General features: G+C 46.2%; 1 protein-coding gene and 1 pseudogene across 4 annotated transcripts in view; both read right to left on the bottom strand.

Annotated features, from left to right (window-relative positions):
• The window catches only part of EZH1 (enhancer of zeste 1 polycomb repressive complex 2 subunit), a 45,167-nt gene extending 36,155 nt beyond the window's left edge, over positions 1–9,012 (bottom strand). For 2 of the 4 annotated variants that reach the window (XR_004667158.3, XM_034941811.3), the window contains exon 1: positions 8,926–8,992. The gene's annotated coding sequence lies outside the window, so the exon portion shown is untranslated. Of the gene's footprint in view, positions 1–8,925 lie in introns of all 4 variants that reach the window. The other 2 variants (XM_034941810.3, XM_034941812.3) reach the window with 1 other exon arrangement.
• A 6,637-nt stretch (positions 9,013–15,649) lies between these two features.
• Positions 15,650–17,861, bottom strand: LOC134729497 (non-histone chromosomal protein HMG-17-like; annotated as a pseudogene).
• Positions 17,862–18,230: the final 369 nt, after the last annotated feature.

Genomic DNA, 18,230 nt, shown 5'->3' with positions numbered 1-18,230 from the left:
CGGGCATGGTGGTGTGCACTTGTAGTCTCAGCTGCTTGGAGGCTGAGGCAGGAGAATCGCTTGAACCTAGCAGGGCAGAGATTGCAGGGAGGTGGAGATTGCAGTGATCTGAGAATGCGCCACTGCACTCCAGCCTGGGGAACAGAGCGAGACTCTGCCTCATTAATAATAATAGTAATAATAAAATGAAACCACTATACTAAGTGAAAAAAATAAGACACAAATAACTGCATATGATTCCACTTAAGATGTTCTACTGGCCAGTTGCCATGGCTTCACGTCTGTAATCTCAACACTTTGGGAGGCTGAGGCAGGAGGATCCCTTGAGCCCAGGAGTTTGAGAACAGCCTGGGCAACATAGGGAGACCCTGTCTCTATTAAAAAAAAAAAAAGTGTTGTACTAGAATAAATCTAGAAAGGGCAAAACTAGTGACAGAAAGCAGATCAGTGGTTGCCAGGGGCTGAGGTGCGGTAAGAGATTAAACGGGAAGGAGCACAAGGGAACTTTCCTGGGATGATGAAATGTCCTAGACTTCAGTAGTGGTGATGGTTACATGATTATATACTTTTATGAAAACTCACTGAACTATATAAAGTGGGTAGATTTATTGTATGTAAATTTTTACCTTAATAAAGCTGGCTTAAGAAAAAAATAAGTCTTGGTCAGGCCAGTATTTTCTAGACATTTGCTATTAAAAATCTGCAGGCAATTCCACCTTTTTTTTTTTTAACTCAAGTGAATTGGGAATGAATAAGTATAATAATATAATCAAAAGTGGTTCATTAACTGTAACAAATGTTACATGTATACTAATATAAGATGTTATTAATAGGGGAAACTGGATGTGGATTTTCAGGAACTCCCTGTACTAGCTTTACAATTTTTTTTTTTTTGAGATAGAGTCTCGCTCTGTCGCCCAGGCTGGAGTGTAATGATGCAATCTCGGCTCACTGCAACCTCCACCTTCTGGGCTCAAGCGATTCTCCTGCCTCAGCCTCCTAAGTAGCTGGGATTACAGGCACATGCCACCGCGCCGAGCTAATTTTTGTATTTTTAGTAGAGACAGAGTTTCACCATGTTGCTTAGGCTCGTCTTGAACTCCTGACCTCAGGTGATCCACCCGCCTTGGCCTCCCAAAGTGCTGGGATTACAGGCGTGAGCCACCGCGCCCAGGCTACAATTTTAAAAATAAATCTAAAACTATTCTAGGGCAGGCGTGATGGCTCATGCCTGAAATTCCAACACTTTTGGAGGCTGAGGCAGGTGGATCTCTTGGGCCCAGTTGTTCGAGACCAGCCTGGATAACATGGTGAGATCCCATCTCTACAAAAGAAATACAAAAATTAGTTGGGCATGGTGGCGTGTGCTTCTAGTCCCAGCTACCAGGGAGGCTGAGGTGAGAAGACAGATGGAGCCTGCACGATCAAGGCTGCAGGAGCAAGCTGTGACTGCGCCATTGCACTCCAGCCTGGGTGACAGAGTGAGACCCTGTTTCAAACAAACCAAAAACAAACAAACTATTCTTTCTTTTTTTTCTTTCTTAAAAAACAAACAAACTATTCTAAAAAATAGAGTTTATTTTTTAAAAAGATTAATCACTGGAAATACAAACCACTTTATTTACTGTCACATCTCTACAGGAAAAGAAAGCTATAAAAATGTAGCAATCTTTCCCCAGAAAACTGGATCTCAATTTGCTGCAAAGGCTAAAACTAGAATGTAGTCTGTCACTAGGTGGAAATGGGAAAACATTACTGAAATTGTATGGCAATAAAAAATTTAAGGAACGGCTGGGCGCGGTGGCTCACGCCTGCAATCACAGCACTTTGGGAGGCCGAGACAGGCGGATCACGAGGTCAGGAGATCGAGACCATCCTGGGTAACACAGTGAAACCCCGTCTCTACTAAAAATACAAAAAATTAGCTGGGCGTGGTGGCGGGCGCCTGTAGTCCCAGCTACTCAGGAGACTGAGGCAGGAGAATGGCGTGAACCCAGGAGGCGGAGCTTGCAGTGAGCCGAGATGGTGCCACTGAACTCCAGCCTGGGCAACAGAGCAAGACTCTGTCTCAAAAAAAAAAAAAAAAAATTTAAGGAACAAGTTCTTAAACTTAGAGAGACTGAGATCAGAATACAAAAGTTCCAAACTATTAAATTTTTTCATCTACATAAGGTGTCCCTTTGCAGAAATAGCTTCTTTGTCTTAGGGGCAAATTCAGTGTCTTTGATAGTTTCTCTTGAATAATAATTTTATTAACCAGCAAGGCTAAGTAAGCCTTTGGAGGCAGATGGCACTACAGATTTTTATTTTTAAATTTTATTTATTTGTATTTATTATTTGTATTTATTTTTTGTATTTATTATTATTTTTTGAGACGGAATCTCGCTCTGCTGGGATTACAGACGTGAGCCACCGTGCCCAGCCTATTTTTTTTATTTTTTTTTTGAGATGGAATCTCACTCTGTTGCCAGGCTGGAGTGCGTTGGTGCAATAACACCTCACTGCAACCTCTGCCCCAGCTAATTTTTGTATTTTTAGTAGAGACAGGGTTTCACCATGTTGGCCAGGCTGGTCTCGAACTCCTAACCTCAGGTAATTCACCCACCTTGGCCTCCCAAAGTGCTGGGATTACAGGCGTGAGCCACCGGGCCTGGCCTACATTTTTTTTTTTTTTTTTTTTTTTTTGAGAAGGAGTCTCACTCTGTCACCCAGGCTGGAGTGCAGTGGTGCTATCTCAGCTCACTGCAATCTCCACCTCCTGGGTTCAAGCGATTCTCTTGCCTCCACCCCCCCTGAGTAGCTGGGACTATGCTCGCCACCATGCCGGGTTAATTTCTGTATTTTTAGTAGAGGCGGGGTTTCACCATGTTGGCCAGGATGGTCTCCATCTCCTGACCTTGTGATCCACCTGCCTCGGCCTCCCAAAGTGCTGGGATTACAGGCGTGAGCTACCACGCCTGGCCCCTGGCCTATATTTTTAAATATTTCATCCTATTCCTTTTTTGATTCATAGTGTAATTGAAACCTGAATGATAGGGGTGAACCTATCCCTGCAAAGAGCTCTAGTAACACACCTTTGGGTCATTCTGGTGATCACCAATTTCATCAACATTTCAATTAAAATCAATTCTGTGACTAGGTACACAGCCTGATCTCTCAGTTAGGATCTATAAAGCACATCTCTAATTTATACCCTCCAACTTCTCTGAGGTATTTTCATCTGTCATTAGTTTGAGCTCCTGGGCACTACACACAGAAAGAACCTTCCTAACAGGAACCTGTGACTCTGAATTCTAATTTAAAATAAAATTATAACATTAGTATTTCCTAGTGTTGCTTAATTAAGAGAATCAGATCAGCTGGGTGCAGTAGCTCACACCTGTAATCCCAGCACTTTGGGAGGCCGAGGCGAGTGGATCACCTGAGGACAGGGGTTCGAGACCAGCCTAACATGCAGAAACCCCGTCTCTACTAAAAATACAAAATTAGCCGGGCATGGTGGTGGATGCCTGTAATCCCAGCTACTCGGGAGGCTGAAGCAGGAGAATCGCTTGAACCCAGGAGGCAGAGGTTGCAATGAGCTGAGATCGCGCCATTGCACTCCAGTCTGAGCAACAAGAGTGAAATTCTGTCTCAAAAAAAAAATTAGATCGTATGCGCTGGAGGTAATGGTAACAAAAATCTAAACAGGATTAGTTTTTTTTTTTGAGACGGAGTCTCACTCTGTCGCCCAGGCTGGAGTGCAGTGGCGCGATCTTGGCTCACTGCAAGCTCCACCCCCCAGGTTCACGCCATTCTCCTGCCTCAGCCTCCCGAGTACCTGGGATCACAGGTGCCCACCACCATGCCCAGCTAATTTTTTGTGTTTTCAGTAGAGACAGGGTTTCACCGTAAACAGGATTAGTTTTTATGAGACCCAAAGGAAAATGCTGGCTCACAGGATTTATAACTCTGGTTTAATTTTATTTCATTTTATTTTGTTTTTTGAGAAAGGGTCCCACTCTGCCGACCAGGTATGATCATAGCTCACTGCACTTCGACCTCCCAGGCTCAAGGGATCCTTTGGCCCCAGCCTCCCTAGTAGCTGGGACTACGGGCACATGCCACCATGCCTGGCTAATTTTTTATATTTTCAGTGGAGACAAGATCTTTTTTTTTTTTTGAAACGGAATCTTGCTCTGTTGCCAGGCTGGAGTGCAGTGGTGCAATCTCAGCTCACTGCAACCTCCGCCTCCCGGGTTCAAGCGATTCTCCTGCCTCAGCCTCCCGAGTAGCTGGGACTACAGGTGCACGCCACCACGCCCAGCTAATTTTTGTATTTCAGTAGAGACAGGTTTCACCATGTTGGCCAGGATGATCTCGATCTCTTGACCTTGTGATCCACCCGCTTCGGCCTCCCAAAGTGCTGGGATTACAGGCATGAGCCACTACGCCCAGCCTACAAGATCTTGCTATGTTTCCCAGGCTGGCCTTGAACTCCTGACTTGAAGTAATCCCCCTTCCTCAGCCTCCCAAAGGGTTGAGATTACAGACATGAGCCACCCTGCCCAGTGAGAACGCTGACTTGGAAGAGTAAAAGCAATCTCCTAACAGGCTAGAGCTCTATCTTGACTGGTTCTGTACTGTGTCAGCCCAAAGTTTAATACTGTACTGTATTTAGTGCCTGCTCATATCATCCAATAAAAATAAGACTTTTTAGTCTATTTTGAATCAAATTATTCGGGTAGGTGAGTTAGAGAATAAAACACACTAAAGGTACTGAATTCCAACTACCCATTAAGTAACTCATGACTTTAGGGTGTAGTGTACTCAAGCCTCAACTGATGATTGACTGATAGACTAAGGAGTAGGAAAGAATCCAATATGTACACAGTTTGGACATAAAACAAAACAAAGAAAAAGCTGGGGACTTTCCAGAATGGAGAAGCACAATTTTTCTTTTTTTAACCTTTAACCCTTCCCCTCAATCCCAACCTATCTAATTATCTTCACTTTTCTCCACAAATTGTTTTCTCTTTTCTCTTTAGTTTATTCTACGTAGAAATGGAATTAGTGTGTTTTTAGTGTTGCTACCTCAAATCTTTTCTGGGACGCTACTAGTGAACAAAATAGAAATAGTGAACAAAGTGGAAACTTTTTTTGAGACAGGGTCTCCCTTTGTCGCCCAGGCTAGAGTACAGTGGTGCCATCTCAGCTCACTGCAACCTCCGCCTCCCAGGTTCAAGGGATTCTCGTTCCTCAGCCTCCCAAGTAGCTGGGATGACAGGTGTGCGATGCCCACGCCCAGCTAATTGTAGAAACGGGGTTTCACCGTGTTGGACAGGCTGGTCCCAAACTCCTGGCTTCAAGTGATCAATCCCTCGGCCTGCTCCCAAAGTGCTGGGATTACAGGTGTGAGCCACAACGTGGGGGGCCCAAAGTGAAACTTTTTAAACTTAATCTAAGACCAGAAAAAGATATACTTAACGACATGAATTGTTACATGTTTCATATAAACAGCAAATCAAAGGGAAGGAACTGTTGCCTACAGAGTAATGAAGCCAGGTTTCAGACCCTAGGAATTAAAAATAGACAAAATTAATATTTTGAATCGGTTTCTTATTTTGTTTTGAGACAGGGTCTTGCTCTGTTGCCCAGGCTGGAATGCAGTGGCTTGATCTCGGCTCACTGCAACCTCTGCCTCCTGGGCTCAAGCAATCCTCCCTACTCAGCCTCCTGAGTAGTTGGGACTACAGGCCCACACCACCAGGCCTGGCTAATTTTTGTAATGTTTTTGTAGAGACAGAGTTTTGCCATGTTGCCCAGGCTGGTCTCACACTTCTGAACTCAAGTGATCCGCCCAGCTCGGCCTCCCGAAGTACTGGGATTACAGGCATGAGCCACAGTGTCCAGACTTAAATTGGTTGTTTGAAGGTATCATCCAAAGGCAAATATATAAGAAACAAGCCCGACCACATTTTTCTTACCTTTCCCTTCTCCCAAATGTCTTCTTGGGAGTAAAATTTCATTTTTAGTTCCAGCCTCCTTATTCTAGTGCTGTCTCTCTTTTTTTTTTTTTTCCCAAGACAGAGTCTCACTCTTTCGTGCCCAGGCTGGAGTGCAGTGGCGCAATCTCAGCTCACTGCAACTTCCCACTCCCAAGTTCAAGCAATTCTCCCACCTCTGTCTCCCAAGAGCTAGAATTATAGGTGTCCGCCACCACGTCTGGCTAATTTTTTGTATTTTTAGTAGAGATGGGGTTTCACCATATTGGCCAGGCTGGTTTTGAACTCCCCGACCTCAGGTGATCCAACAGCCTCAGCCTCCCAAAGTGCTGGGCTTATAGGTGTAAGCCATCAGCCCGGCCTCTAGTGCTGTTTCAAAGGGCACTAATGTAACCATCATAATGAAGAAGTCATTTACACTTTAAGGAATTTTAAGCTGGGCCTTAGCATCAAGTTCCACGATTGGCATACAAGTACTCTGCCAGTTACTGACAATACTAGCATCCGGATCACCTGACTCCCAGTGCCAGAAATTTCCCCACTATTTATTCCACAAATATATGTTGAGCACCTACTATTATACTTAATAGTAGTAGCTACTATGTGTTACCATTTTAGGTGTTTGGGGTACATCAATGAATAAAACATATATCCCTGCCTTTGGAGTTGATTCATTATGTTTGTGACACACAACAATAAGCATAAACCTTGACAATGATAGCATTATTACAGTTTTATAGATAGTCCTTTCTCCTATTATGTATGTGCGTTTTTAAGTACTTCTCTCTCCCTTTTTTTTTTCTTTTTTGAGATGGAGTCTTGCTCTGTCACCCATGCTGCAATGCAGTGGTGCAATGTCGGCTCACTGTAACTTCCACCTCCCAGGTTCAAGCGATCCTCGTGCCTCAACCCCCTGAATAGCTGGGATTACAGGCACCCACCACCACGCCCAGCTAATTCTTGTATTTTTGTAGAGAAGGAGTTTCGCCATGTTGCCCAGGCAGCTCTCGGACTCTTGACCTCAAGTGATCCGCCTGCCTTGGCCTCCCAAAGTGCTGGGATTACAGGCCTGAGCCACTGTGCCAGGCCTCCTTTTTTTTTTTTTTTTTTTTTTTGAGACAGAATCTCACTCTGTTGCCCAGGCTGATGTGCAGTGGCGCAATCTCGGCTCACTGCAACCTCCACCTCCCGGTTCAAGCGATTCTAATGCCTCAGCCCTCCCGAGTAGCTAGGACTACCGGCGTGTGCCACCACACCTGATTAATTTTTGTATTTTTAGTAGAGATGGAGTTGCACCATATTGCCCAGGCTGGTCTCAAACTCCTGGGCTCGAGTGAACGGTCCACCTCAGCCTCCCAAAGTGTTGGGATTACAGGCATGAGCCACCGTGCCAGGCTTTTTTTTTTTTTTCTTGAGACAGGGTCTCAGGTGCTGTCACCCAGACTGGAGTGCAGTGGCAGGATCAGAGCTCATTGCAACCTTGACCTCCCAGTCTCAAGCAATACTCCTGCTTCAGCCTCCCAAGCAGCTGGGACTATAGGAGAAGGCCACCACATCTGGCTATTTTTTTTTTTTTTTAGAGATGAGGTCTCGCTATTGTTGCCTGAGCTGGTCCCAAACTCCTGGGCTCAAGCTATTCTCCTGCCTGGGCCTCCCGAATGCTGGGATTTCAGATATGAGCCACCGAGCCCAGTCTAAAGTACTTATCTCCTAACACACACTCTCTCCTATGTAAGTAATCTCTTTTATCAGTGGCATATCTGGGGATTCCAAGACTTCAAATAGACAAGCTTTCACAGAAACCTCTAATAGGGTTAGCACCTTCTCAGGCTGGAAACCTCCTTCAACATCAGTTTCCTAAATTTAAAAAACATGGGGTGTGGGAATTTTTTTATTCAGCGGCAGTATGGCAGCAAACGTGGAGGAGACTCACGTTTTCATTGCCATCCTTGCACACACCTAATTGTTAGTGTACCTGAGCTCCTTTGCCTTCATCCTCCCCTGCCAAGCGTCAGGTTCCTATCGGCCTGGGCTACATCACATACAACCCTATATTTCACCCTCCATATTCCTTCACATTCCACGGGGGGCACTAACATCCTTCAGGTATCCCTTCCCTTCCCTGCTCAAGAAACAATTCCTCAGTAGTCACTTTTTATTGAAATAAAAGTTGGTCCCACATTTCCTAACAGGCATGTCCCAAATACAACACCTTGTCTGTGCTTCAAGGCACTTTTATTTATATCATTTGATCCTCGGTTGAATGGTGGGGGTGAGCGATCATTGGCGTGAGACCAAAAGTCTGGAGTGAAGGAGATTCTTGCTCAGGGCCAGGCCTGGGGTGAGGCGACCGAGGCACCCAGGACGCACGTGAGGAGGCGCTCACTGCACTTGCGCGACCCTAAGTCAGTGCTCCTTTACACTTTGTGCCTTGGGAGCCTTACTCACCTCACCCTAGTCCCGGCCTTGTTTTTACCGCTACCCCTCCTCAACATCCCCGAAAGCCATCGCAAGATCAGCCCCGGTCTCTAGCCCTCCCCAAGCACAGCTCCAGGTCCCCAGAGTCCACCTCGCTAAAGGCCCCCGCAGGTGCCACCGCCCTCCCGCGCCCTTTGGGCGCTGGGGCTCCCGCCCACCGGCCCACCCCGCCATCCAACGGGATTCCCCGTCCCCAAGCCCGCCCCCGCCGCTCCTCCTCCCGGGCACACAGCCCTCGCAGCCCCAGACGCTGTCCTCGCCTGGGTCTCTCTCGCCCCGTCGCCCCCATTCCCCCACCCTCGGAATGAGGAGGGGCGCCTGCTACCCCCGGCCAGGCAGGCAGTGTGTCCGTCGGATTCCTTCCAATTTCCTGATCCCTCCGCCTCTCCCTCCCTCAGGCCCAGGGCGGCGAGGGGAGGAGGCCCGGCCCCACCGCCCGGCCCAGGCTTGTTTACTCACTCACCCTCCATCCCGAGCCGCAGGGTCCCGCTGCTAGGACGCATGCGCGCCGCTGCCCCACCCCTGCGCCGTGCCCCGCCCCACGCCTCCTGTCGGCGCGTGCGCATTGACCTACCCGTGCCGCGCGGACGCACTACTGTCGTTTGCCGCCAAAACCCCGCACTCAGGAGTCCTGGCGGGTGCAGCCTCCCAGATGGCTTCCAAAGCGGCGCTGGCAGGGGAGGGGAAGGGCTCTGGGGAAACCTTCGCAGAGCCACTAATATCTTCCTGAAGACCCTATTCAGCGGATGCGCCATCCCCACGCGCTGGTGACAAGCCACATCTCACTTCAGCGTTTGAAGCCAACCCAGATCACCTTCATACCGATGCTTCACCCCTACCAGTTCTCCAGACAGCGGTCTATGGGTTCTAAGCCCTTTATTTATGTCTGATCTCCCTATTTCTGTCCATAGTTTTCTAGTCACTTAGAATCAAAATTATAGCCTTGTATCGAAATAAATCCCCACAAGACACCTGCTAGTTACAAAGGGAAAAAATAGCAACTTTACAGATAAGAATCTGGCAGACACCACCTTAACTAAGTGATCAAAGTTAGCATCACTAGTAATAAGAGGTATTGTTTTCTTCTTCTTTTTTTGCCGGGGGGCGAGGCTGGAGGAGTCTCGCTTTGTTACTTACACAGGCTGGAGTGCAGTGGCGCGATCTCGGCTCACTGCAACCTCTCCCTCCCGGGCTCAAGCAATTCTCCCGCCTCAGCCTCCCAAGTAGCCAGGAATACAGGTTCGTGCCACCACGCCCTGCTAATTTTTGTATTTTTAGTAGAGATGGGGTTTCACCGTATTGGCCAGGCTGCTGTCAAACTCCTGACCTCAGGTGATCTGCCTACCTCGGCCTCCCAAAGTGCTGAGATTACCGGCATGAGCCACCACGCCCGGCCTCCCTCTTCTTTTTAAGGAGACAGGGTCTTGCTGTGTTGCCTAGGCTGGTCTTGAACTCCAGGGTTCAAGCCATCCTCCCACCTTGATTTCCCAAAGTGTTGGGATTACAGGCATGAGCCATTGCCCCCAGCTGAGAGGTATTCTTACCAGGTCCCTCTCAACATGATGCAATGAGAAGCGCACAAAATCACTTCTGTGGTATTCTTGACAAACACGCATAAGCTGATTTTTTGTGCGTGTTGTTTGTTTGTTTGTTTGTTTTGAGACAGTTTCACTCTTGTTGCCTAGGCTGGAGTGCAATGGTGCAATCTCGGCTCACTGCAACCTCTGCCTCCTGGGTTCAAGCGATTCTCCTGCCTCAGCCTCCCAAGTAGCTGGGTTTACAGGCATGCACTACTACACTCGGCAAATTTTGTATTTTTAGTAGAGATGGGGTTTCACCATGTTGTCCAGGCTGGTCTCGAACTGCTGACTCAGGTGATCCCCCCACCTCTGCCTCCCAGTGCTGGGATTACAGGCATGAGCCACAATGCCCAGCCTGCATAAGCTGAATTTAATTATGAGGAAACATCAGACAAATCCAAAATGAGAGACAATCTACAAAATAACTGGCCAGTATCTTCAAGTGTCAAGATCATGAAAGACAAGGGGTGAGAAACCATCTCAGATTGGGAGACTGAGGAGATATGACAACTAAATGTAATGTGTGATCCTGGCTTGAATCCTGGTCCAGAAAAAGAACACCAGTGGGATAATTTGATGAAATTAGAATAAAATCTCTAGATTAATTAATAGTATTTTATCAATCTTATTCCTGGTTTTAATCATTGTAATTGAGGAAGTTTGATGGACATATAGGAACTCTACCATATTTGCAACTCTATTAAATCTGAAATTATTTCAAAATATAAATTTTTAAAATTACAAATTAAAATGCAAAATAATAACATCTTGATTTTGATTTTGTCTCAAAGTGTATAATTAGAAAAGCTTATAATGTTCATTTTTTCAAGTAATCTTCATAACTGTATGAAGTACGTAGGGCAACTTCAGTTTACACATCAGGTTATTCTGGCCTAAAGGAGTTAGAAGACTTGCCTTACACAGATGAATAATTCTGTCAGGTCTTAAACTCAGGTCGCTGGATTCCAACCAGATTTAGTGTTCTTTTCCTTATATAAAAACTTTGACTTTGCTGTTTTTCCCTTGCCCCTATCCATTTAACTACCAAATCAAGGAAAATATTCCTTTATACTGGCATTCCTTTCTGTTCCCGCTGCCTTCTAGATAAGTGGTTCTCAAACTTGGGTCACACTTGGGGAGCTTGGGGAACTTTGTTTTTGAGATGGAGTTTCACTCTTGTTGCCCAGGCTGGAGTGCAATGGCGCGATCTCAGCTTACCGCACGCAACCTCTGTCTCCCAGGCTGAAGCGATTCTCCTGCCTCAGCCTTCCCGAGTAGCTGGGATTACAGGCATGCGCCACCATGCCTGGCTAATTTTGTATTTTTAGTAGAGACAAGGTTTCTCCATGTTGGTCAGGCTGGTCTTGAACTCCCGACCTCAGGTGATCCGCCCGCCTTGGCCTCCCAAAGTGCTGGGATTATAGGCGTGAGCCACCGTGCCCAGCCAAGGAGTTTTAATAACTACTGATGCCCACCTCCCACACCCAAAAGTCTGATTAATTGATCTAGGGTATGGCCTGAGCTTCAAGAGTTTTTAAAGCATCCAGGTGATTACAATGTGTAGTGAAGTTTGAGAGCCACTGCACAACATTAATAATTGTTGGGAGAAAGACTGTGGCTTTAGCTAGGGAGAGCTGTCCAGAAGATCTGAATGTCAGGAGAGAGACTAGTGAGAGATTTGGAAACCATCAACATATTGATGGTAACTGAAGCCACAGAAGTGGACAACACTGCCTTAGGAGAAGATGCCAAATAACAAGAGAGTAGATACAAAGACATTTTGACATAACAAAGTATGGTTACGGAAATATTTTCAGGTGGAAAGGAAGTTGAAGGGATTTATGCCAAAGCTGTAGATCAGAATCTGATCTACAGCCTAACCTAAGTTCCCTCTCTTCATTAAACCTTCTAGCCCTCCTGGATTTCCCAGCCCTTCAACTTCAGTATCACTTTACACTCACTACTACACTGTATATCTCTTTCACCTCCACCATGATAGGACTACACACAGGGCTTAGTAACCCTCATTCACTGAAGGATTACAAAAATAACTTTCGGCCAGGCTCAGTGGCTCACACCTGTAATCCCAGCACTTTGGGAGAATGAGGCAGGCAGATTGCTTGAGTTCAGGAATTTGAGACCAGCCTGGGCAACACGATGAAACCCCGTCTCTACAAAAAACACAAAAAAATTAGCCAGGCATGGTGGTGTGGGCCTGTAGTCCCAACTACTCAGGAGGCTGAGGTGGGAAAATCGCCTGAGTCTGGGAAGTCAATACTGCAGTGAACCATGATTGCATCACTGCACTCCAGCTTGGGCAATGGAATGAGAACCTGTCTCAATAATACTAACAATAACAATAAAAACAACTTTCCACACCACCAATAAGCGTGAGGTTCTTGGAGGAAAATTTGTTTGCCAGTTGCTTCCTCCTTATTGTGATGGGAGAGTTTTTCCTGAGACCAGACCCTTTCTTAGCTGACATTTCCTGAGACATTATCAGCCAAACTTTAGCTAGCTCTTCTACAATTCTTTTTCTTTTGCAACCCTTCAGGTCTTTGTCCTGTAAATTCGTAGAAAAACTGCTGGCAAGTGGTCAGCAACTGGACCTTTGAAAAACAGTACAATCACCCCTGCCCCACTCCTCCCGGCCCCACCCCCAGGCAGTTAATGGGAGAAGGGAATAACTGTGTCACTCCTGGCTTCCAGTTGCTCATCTTGCTTTAAATTGGAGGCCTCTGGGGCTGAAAGAAACTGGACAAAGTGTGCTAAGTAGCCTAATAGGGCTGGTTCTTTTTCTGAAAGTTCCCTATTGCAGAAAAATAAAATTATGTGTTTAATTTTTGAAACCTGATGCCTGATTTGCCTTGGCAGCTACTCTCCTGGGCTTGGCCCAGAGTCCAGCAACCCTAGTATACTGATTAATACCAGCTCAACTTGCTCCCTGGGGAAGAAGAGCATTATTTACTTGACCGTTTTCTTAAATCCTTTTTAATTTGCTTATATTTTAGCATAATCTTCTTGGCTTTAACATGCTGTATCTTTGACCATTGGCCCCAGCGAAGCCTTAAGGAAGACCGCTCTGCTCTGTACACTCATATCCCCATCACAAAGCAAGATTGTGTTCAAGCCCATGATTAGAAATGACATGTCACGTGTTCTAGTCCGTCTGGGACGGGCGAGTTCTAAGTATACTTTCGTCCCCTGCTGGTCCTCAGGCCACTGGTAGAAAGGGAAGGAGATGATGCTCCTCAGAATCCAAACAGAGCTCTCTGCACTAGTATTCCTGCCTTCCAACCTGAGCCCCCTTCGGACGGTGACCCATTGGCCTGTTGCGCCCCTCCCTTGTAATGCCCACAGAGATATCAAACAGCAATTTTCAGAGGGGACACAGCAGACTGAGGAAAGGCTGGGCCACAGACAGTCCCTGACAGGGAAGTGTAAACACAGCTGTGGAGATGGGAGCAAACCATCCTCCCTCCCCCAGTTCCAACCCAGAAGCAGGGAAAGGCCACCCTGCCATGAAAAAACAAACAAGAAAACAAAGCAAAGCACAACCCAAAAGCTGCACGAAGGTCACCAGAAACTGGGGCTGCTGCCCAGGACTTGGTGGGGCCCGTTGAAGTGCCAGACCCCTCCCTGAACACTTAGAGGTGAAGGCAGCTCCAAAGCAGTTGAGATCTGGACATTACAGAGCCTGGAAACAGGGCTCAATTTTTGAAGCCTCTCCACTCCGGACACTTTGTCCTCTGATCGCAAAATCCTAGCTGTCTGTCTTACATACTTAGCTCCTGACCCCTAGTTGCTTAGGGATCATAATAATGAATTCAATTCAGCAAGTAAGAACAGGCCTGCAATAAACCCTTGTCCATGGCTGTTATAAGTTTAAACCCTGAGCCTCCAAACCAAAATATCAGAAAGGGCTTCCAGTCTTTGTTAATTACAAAATAAATAATTCCAGCAGGAAGGGACATTCTCTTTTGGGCACTCATTTGGGTGGAAGTCATGCCTTGATTTGCACATACCCTCAAGCCTCCAACCCCACAGCTAGGGTGGTGCTGCTGGTTCTTGCTCTCAGCACAGTTAATGCAGGGTCTTGATCCCTAAGCTACAGCCCTGCCTGGGAAGTAGCTCTGATCGGGTGGACAGTTAATGAGCTGTGCTTCCTTTCTGGCCATTAGGGTCCTCAACTGTGAAAATGAAATGGCAGAACAAGAGAAAATGGTAACAGCTTTCAAATACTGAGTACTAACTATGTACCTGACACTGTCCTCAGAGCTTTATATCTGATTTCATATGAATCAGGAATATTCTTTTTTTTTTTTTTGAGGCGGAGTCTCGCTCTGTCGCCCAGGCTTGAGTGCAATGGTGACATCTCGGCTCACTGCAAGCTCCGCCTCCTGGGTTCATGCCATTCTCCTGCCCCAACCTCCCGAGTAGCTGGGACTACAGGCGCCTGCCACCATGCCCGGCTAATTTTTTTTGTATTTTTAGTAGAGACGGGGTTTCACCGTGTTAGCCAGGATGGTCTCGATCTCCTGACCTCGTGATCTGCCCGCCTCGGCCTCCCAAAGTGCTGGGATTACAGGTATGAGCCACTTCGCCCGGCTGAATCAGGAATATTCTTATCCCCACTTTACAGCTGAGGAAACTAGGGTTTAGAGAGATTCTATAACCTGCTCCAGGTCATCCAGCTGGTAAGTGGTATGGCCAGGATTTGGGCTGAGTTATTCTGACCCACCCAATCAATGCTCTGAACCACTCCACTATACTGCCTCCCTTCTCTGAGGTCGTCTAGCTCTGACATCATGATTCTGGATTTTCTCCATTGCTTTCTGCTCTCACCAGTGGTGCCAGAAAGAGAACGTGTTTGGGACTGTAGTCTGCAAGTCCAGAGGAAAACAGCTCCTGAAAGTTAAGGGGCTCCTTACTTCCTCTGTACTGGAGACGCCAATCAAAGCTGGACACTTGACAGACCCCCATATCAACAGGGAACATACAGCCTGTGTGGAAGAAAAACAAATCCTAGCCAGACAGGAAAAGGGAGTTTCCCCTGTTTCTGTGACTTCCCCTTCTCTCTTCCCTATCAGCAGGGTCCCACACTGCTGATGCTGTGGCCTTTTGAACCCTTCTGTGGCTAGGATGAAACACCAGGCTACAGAGACACTTTGGGAGCAAGAGAAGTGGCCATTGTATTCACAGTACACACATCTACAAATTATATCCATGATACTGTATGTAAAGGAGCAAAAATAAATCACATTTATTTATACATTTAACAAGTTGCTTTTAGCATTTATATTATCACTAGACATTGCACTGTGTAGGAATCCCATGTAATCCTGGCAAAATGCCTGGGAGTCAGGTATCATCCACATTTTACAGAGAACACTGAGGCTCAGGGAAATGGACAACATTCTCCATGGCCCCAGGCTGGTAAGAAGGAGAGCTGGAATTCAAATCCAGACTAGGTCTGTCTGACTCCAAAATCTGTATTTGTTTCAATAAAAGGAGTGTTGTATAGTAAAAAGAGCAAAATTATGAAACTGTAAAGATCCCAGAATATCTTGGAAATATAATTGTCATAATTATATGTGTTACACATTATGATAGTAACTTCCATTTATTGCATGCTTAGCAGTGCCAGGCATTGGGCCAAATGCTTTACATAGTTCATCTGTACCGCTCAGCGAGATACACGCTAGTGATCCCATTTTGCAGATAAGATGACAAGCTCAGAGGAGTTAAGTAACTTGCACAGTCTTTTTTTTTTTTAGACGACGTCTTGCTGTGTCGCCCAAGCTGGAGTGTAGTGGTGTGATCTTGGCTCACCGCAACCTCCGTCTCCCAGGTTCAAGCAATTCTCCTGCCTCAGCCTCCCAAGTAGCTGGGATTACAAGTGTGTGCCACTGCACCTGGCTAATTTTTTGTATTTTTAGTAGAGACAGGGTTTTACCACGTTGGCCAGGCTGGTCTTGAACTCCTCACCTCAGGTAATCCGCCTGGCTCAGCCTCCCAAAGTGCTGGGATTACAGGTGTGAGCCACCATGCCCAGTCGCACAAAGTCTGATACAGCCAAATAAGCGACGAAGCTGGGATGCAAACCCAGGTTTACTTGACTCCAAAGTGTGTGCTCTTAAGCACTAAGGCAGTAATAAGAATAATGTAGTATTAACTATGGGCCAAGTTGTGCTTTAAGTGCTTTATACCTTGTAACTTACAAATATTATTATCACCCCCATTTTACAGATGAGGAAAATATTGCCTTTTGTAACATTACTTATGCTCACATTACAGACATCACACCCATGTGTTAAACACCCATGTGTTACTAGTGTCATGTTTGCTTAACGTATGTTGGATCCTTGCTTATCATCTAGAAAATAATGTATTTTTTTTTCATTGTCCATCTAATGTGTTAATGTGTCTTGCAGGAAAGAATGTGAAAAGGTACTGTCTATAGACAAAGTAAGCATAATCAGGAGAGGGACAGTACTGAGTGGGGAAAGACCTGTGTGCCCTGAGGGGCCCTGTCAGGTTGCCCTTCTAGCCAATCTTCCTCATTCTTTCCTATTCAATTCTCTGTAGCAAGTTGACTTCTTTTTTTTTCAAGCTGTATCCAGCTTTATTAAAGATACGTTCCATAAACAATCATGGCATTTCAGGCAGGACATGGGCAGACAATCGTTAACAGTATACAACAACTTTCAAACTCCCTTCTTCAATGGACTACCAAAAATCAGAAAGCCACTGAAGTCTTCATCTGATGCTCTGAACAGGGAAAGTTTAGAGTGAGGGTTGACATTTCACATTTAGCATGTTGTTTAACAACTTTTCACAGGCTGAACCTGACTTTCATGAAGTGAAATGAAAATGGCAGAATTTATCTGAATATCCACAATCTAGAAATGGAACCACTACTCTTTCGACAGGTGCCATCTCAGCGGCATCACTGGAAAATCCAGATTGCCTGACACACTGGTAACCAATGACTAGAGGTCAGGTCCCAACAGATGTCTGGGCTTAAGGGAGTTAAGTCTATGCTGAAGGGTGGAAAGGGAGAAGAGGACATAAAAACGAATTTGTTTTTCCATACCACAAGGCTTTTGTGCCAAGGTGGCCATGTGTGTCAAAGTCAGGGAATCCCTCCTCCTGGGAGCCAAGAGGAAATCTTTCAAAACTGGAAGGGAAATGTGTTTTCCCCACATCAATCCAGCTTTGGAGACATTCTACTAGTGACATATGCCCCTTCCCCAAAAAACAACAATGAAGTGTTCTGTGTGTTAACAACATAGCTTAAAAAAAAAAAAAGTAAAACAAAATTCTGCATTTTTATAAAACTTGATAAAAAATAGTATTTGAAATTGTACAGTCACCAGAAGTACACAGTTATCAAAAATGCACACACTTCACTTGGCAACTCCAGCACCTTCAGCTTTCTGTGCCTGGTCTGTTTTGGCATCTCCATTTTCTGCAGGGTTATTCCCCTCCTTGCCAGCATCAGCTTTTCCCTTTTTCCCTTTGGGTATCTTCTCTCCCTTCTTTGCAGGGGCCTTTTTAGGCTTGGGCTGTGGCTTTGGAGGAGCGGGTTTAGCAGACAACCTTGTGGATCTTCTCTATGGTTCGTCCTTCACCTTGGCTTTGTCTCCTTTAGCATCCCCTTTAGCCTTTCTCTTGGGCATGGTGGTGGCAGCGACAGCGGCAGGATGTAGGCGCTGGACGCGGGATGCAGTGGCACATGGGCTTTGATCAGTCCGGGGGTTGTTCTCACCTCTTCTTCACACTGCTCCAACTTCTTTTTTTTTTTTTTTTTTGTCTGTCGCCCAGGCTGGAGTGCAGTGACACTATCTTGGCTTACTGCAACCTCCACCTCCCAGGTTCAAGCGATTCTCCTGCCTCAGCCTCCTGAGTAGCTGGGACTACAGGCGCCCACCACCACGCCCAGATAATTTTTGTATTTTTAGTAGAGATGGGGTTTCACCATGTTGGCCAGGCTGGTCTCGAACTCCTGACCTCAGGTGATCTGCCCACCTTGGCATGTGCCACAACGCCCTGCTAATTTTTGTATTTTCAGTAGAGGCGGGTTTCACCATGTTGGCCAGGCTGGTCTCTAACTCCTGACCTCAGGTGATCCACCTGCCTCGGCCTCCCAAAGTGTTGGGATTACAGGTGTGAGCCCCCGTGCCCG

The sequence above is a fragment of the Pan paniscus genome, chromosome 19 (genome assembly GCF_029289425.2).
Source record: "Pan paniscus chromosome 19, NHGRI_mPanPan1-v2.0_pri, whole genome shotgun sequence".
NCBI classification, from domain to species: Eukaryota; Metazoa; Chordata; class Mammalia; order Primates; family Hominidae; genus Pan; species Pan paniscus.
This window is presented reverse-complemented; position numbering and strand designations above follow the sequence as displayed.